Raw genomic sequence first — 5,845 nt, 5'->3', positions numbered from 1 at the left:
GTTATACGTTATACGTTATACTTTATACGTTATACGTTATACGTTATACGTTATACGTTATATGTTATACGTTATACGTTATACGTTACACGTTATACGTTATACGTTATACGTTATACGTTATGCGTTATACGTTATGCGTTATACGTTATACGTTATACGTTATACGTTATACGTTATACGTTATACGTTATACGTTATACGTTATACGTTATACGTTATACGTTATACGTTATTCGTTATACGTTATACGTTATACGTTATACGTTATACGTTATACCTTATACGTTATACGTTATACGTTATACGTTATACGTTATACGTTATACGTTATACGTTATACGTTATACGTTATACGTTATACGTTATACGTTATACGTTATACGTTATACGTTATACGTTATACGTTATACGTTATACGTTATACGTTTACGTTATTCGTTATACGTTATACGTTATGCGTTATACGTTATACGTTATACGTTATACGTTATACGTTATACGTTATACGTTATACGTTATACGTTATACGTTATACGTTATACGTTATACGTTATACGTTATACGTTATACGTTATACGTTGTACGTTATACGTTATACGTTATACGTTATACGTTATAAGTTATACGTTGTGCGTTATACGTTATGCGTTATAGGATATACGTTATACGTTATACGTTATACTTTATACGTTATACTTTATACGTTATACGTTATACGTTATATGTTATACGTTATACGTTATACGTTATAGGATATACGTTATACGTGATACCTTGTACGTTATACGTTGTACGGTATACGTTATACGTTATACGTTATACGTTATACGTTATACGTTATACGTTATGCGTTATACGCTATACGTTATGCGTTATAGGATATACATTATGCGTTATAGGATATACGTTATACGTGATACCTTGTACGTTATACGTTGTACGTTATACGTTACACGTTATGCGTTATAGGTCATACCTTATACGTGATACGTCATACGTTATACGTTACACGTTATACGTTATACGTTATGCGTTATACGTTATGCGTTATACGTTATACGTTATACGTTATACGTTATACGTTATACGTTATACGTTATACGTTATACGTTATACGTTATACGTTATACGTTATACGTTATTCGTTATACGTTATACGTTATACGTTATACGTTATACGTTATACCTTATACGTTATACGTTATACGTTATACGTTATACGTTATACGTTATACGTTATACGTTATACGTTATACGTTATACGTTATATGTTATACGTTATACGTTATACGTTATACGTTTACGTTATTCGTTATACCTTATACGTTATGCGTTATACGTTATACGTTATACGTTATACGTTACACGTTATGCGTTATAGGTCATACCTTATACGTGATACGTCATACGTTATACGTTACACGTTATACGTTATACGTTATGCGTTATACGTTATGCGTTATACGTTATACGTTATACGTTATACGTTATACGTTATACGTTATGCGTTATACGCTATACGTTATGCGTTATAGGATATACATTATGCGTTATAGGATATACGTTATACGTGATACCTTGTACGTTATACGTTGTACGTTATACGTTATACGTTATACGTTATGCGTTATACGTTATACGTTATACGTTATACGTTATACGTTTGACGTTATACGTTATACGTTATACGTTATACGTTATACGTTATACGTTATACGTTATACGTTATACGTTATACGTTATACGTTATACGTTATACGTTATACGTTATACGTTATACGTTATACGTTATACGTTATACGTTATACGTTATACGTTATACGTTATACGTTATACGTTATACGTTATACGTTATACGTTATACGTTATACGTTATACGTTATACGTTATACGTTATACGTTATACGTTATACGTTATACGTTATACGTTATACGTTACACGTTATACGTTATACGTTATACGTTATACGTTATACGTTATACGTTATACGTTATACGTTATGCGTTATACGCTATACGTTATGCGTCATAGGTCATACCTTATACGTGATAATGTCATACGTTATACGTTATACGTTATACGTTATTCGTTACACGTTATACGTTACACGTTATACGTTATACGATATACGTTATACGTTTACGTTATACGTTATACGTTATACGTTATACGTTATACGTTATACGTTATACGTTATACGTTTTACGTTATACGTTATACGTTATACGTTATACATTATACGTTAGACGTTATACGTTATACGTTATACGTTATTCGTTATACGTTATACGTTATACGTTATATGTTATACGTTATACGTTATACGTTATACGTTATACGTTATACGTTATACGTTATACGATATACGTTATACGTTATACGTTATACGTTATACGTTATACGTTATACGTTATACGTTATACGTTATACGTTATACGTTATACGTTATACGTTATACGTTATACGTTATACGTTATACGTTATACGTTATACGTTATACGTTATACGTTATACGTTATACGTTATACGTTATACGTTATACGTTATACGTTATACGTTATACGTTACACGTTATGCGTTATAGGTCATACCTTATACGTGATACGTCATACGTTATACGTTACACGTTATACGTTATACGTTATGCGTTATACGTTATGCGTTATACGTTATACGTTATACGTTATACGTTACACGTTATGCGTTATAGGTCATACCTTATACGTGATACGTCATACGTTATACGTTACACGTTATACGTTATACGTTATGCGTTATACGTTATGCGTTATACGTTATACGTTATACGTTATACGTTATACGTTATACGTTATGCGTTATACGCTATACGTTATGCGTTATAGGATATTCATTATGCGTTATAGGATATACGTTATACGTGATACCTTGTACGTTATACGTTATACGGTATACGTTATGCGTTATACGCTATACGTTATGCGTTATAGGATATACATTATGCGTTATAGGATATACGTTATACGTGATACCTTGTACGTTATACGTTGTACGTTATACGTTATACGTTATACGTTATACGTTATACGTTATACGTTATACGTTATACGTTATAAGTTATACGTTGTGCGTTATACGTTATGCGTTATAGGATATACGTTATACGTTATACGTTATACTTTATACGTTATACGTTATACGTTATACGTTATACGTTATACGTTATACGTTATACGTTATACGTTATACGTTATAGGTTATACGTTATACGTTATACGTTATACGTTATACGTTATACGTTATGCGTTATACGCTATACGTTATGCGTCATTGGTCATACCTTATACGTGATACGTCATACGTTATACGTTATACGTTATACGTTATTCGTTATACGTTATACGTTATACGTTATACGTTATACGATATACGTTATACGTTTACGTTATACGTTATACGTTATACGTTATACGTTATACGTTATACGTTATGCGTTATACGTTATGCGTTATACGTTATACGTTATACGTTATACGTTATACGTTATACGTTATACGTTATACGTTATACGTTATACGTTATACGTTATTCGTTATGCGTTATACGTTATGCGTTATACGTTATACGTTATACGTTATACGTTATACGTTATACGTTATATGTTATACGTTATACGTTATACGTTATACGTTATACGTTATACGTTATACGTTATACGTTATACGTTATACGTTATACGTTATACGTTATACGTTATACGTTATACGTTATACGTTATACGTTATACGTTATACGTTATACGTTATACGTTATACGTTATACGTTATACGTTATACGTTATACGTTATACGTTATACGTTATACGTTATACGTTATACGTTATACGTTATACGTTATACGTTATACGTTATACGTTATACGTTATACGTTATACGTTATACGTTATACGTTATACGTTATACGTTACACGTTATGCGTTATAGGTCATACCTTATACGTGATACGTCATACGTTATACGTTACACGTTATACGTTATACGTTATGCGTTATACGTTATGCGTTATACGTTATACGTTATACGTTATACGTTACACGTTATGCGTTATAGGTCATACCTTATACGTGATACGTCATACGTTATACGTTACACGTTATACGTTATACGTTATGCGTTATACGTTATGCGTTATACGTTATACGTTATACGTTATACGTTATACGTTATACGTTATGCGTTATACGCTATACGTTATGCGTTATAGGATATTCATTATGCGTTATAGGATATACGTTATACGTGATACCTTGTACGTTATACGTTATACGGTATACGTTATGCGTTATACGCTATACGTTATGCGTTATAGGATATACATTATGCGTTATAGGATATACATTATGCGTTATAGGATATACGTTATACGTGATACCTTGTACGTTATACGTTGTACGTTATACGTCATACGTTATACGTTATACGTTATACGTTATACGTTATACGTTATACGTTATAAGTTATACGTTGTGCGTTATACGTTATGCGTTATAGGATATACGTTATACGTTATACGTTATACTTTATACGTTATACGTTATACGTTATACGTTATACGTTATACGTTATATGTTATACGTTATACGTTATACGTTATACGTTATACGTTGTACGTTATGCGTTATACGTTATGCGTTATACGTTATACGTTATACGTTATACGTTATACGTTATACGTTATACGTTATACGTTATACGTTATACGTTATACGTTATACGTTATACGTTATTCGTTATACGTTATACGTTATACGTTATACGTTATACGTTATACCTTATACGTTATACGTTATACGTTATACGTTATACGTTATACGTTATACGTTATACGTTATACGTTATACGTTATACGTTATACGTTATACGTTATACGTTATACGTTATACGTTATACGTTATACGTTATACGTTATACGTTATACGTTATACGTTATACGTTTACGTTATTCGTTATACGTTATACGTTATGCGTTATACGTTATACGTTATACGTTATACGTTACACGTTATACGTTATACGTTATACGTTATACGTTATACGTTATACGTTATGCGTTATACGTTATACGTTATACGTTATACGTTATACGTTGTACGTTATACGTTATACGTTATACGTTATACGTTATAAGTTATACGTTGTGCGTTATACGTTATGCGTTATAGGATATACGTTATACGTTATACGTTATACTTTATACGTTATACTTTATACGTTATACGTTATACGTTATATGTTATACGTTATACGTTATACGTTACACGTTATACGTTATACGTTATACGTTATACGTTATACGTTATACGTTATACGTTATACGTTATACGTTATACGTTATACGTTATACGTTACACGTTATGCGTTATAGGTCATACCTTATACGTGATACGTCATACGTTATACGTTACACGTTATACGTTATACGTTATGCGTTATACGTTATACGTTATACGTTATACGTTATACGTTATACGTTATACGTTATACGTTATACGTTATACGTTATACGTTATACGTTATTCGTTATACGTTATACGTTATACGTTATACGTTATACGTTATACCTTATACGTTATACGTTATACGTTATACGTTATACGTTATACGTTATACGTTATACGTTATACGTTATACGTTATACGTTATACGTTATACGTTATACGTTATACGTTATACGTTATGCGTTATACGTTATGCGTTATACGTTATACGTTATACGTTATACGTTATACGTTATACGTTATGCGTTATACGTTATACGTTGTACGTTATACGTTATACGTTATACGTTATACGTTATACGTTG

Source organism: Ptiloglossa arizonensis, unplaced genomic scaffold, assembly GCF_051014685.1.
Source record: "Ptiloglossa arizonensis isolate GNS036 unplaced genomic scaffold, iyPtiAriz1_principal scaffold0393, whole genome shotgun sequence".
Taxonomy (NCBI): domain Eukaryota; kingdom Metazoa; phylum Arthropoda; class Insecta; order Hymenoptera; family Colletidae; genus Ptiloglossa; species Ptiloglossa arizonensis.
This window is presented reverse-complemented; position numbering follows the sequence as displayed.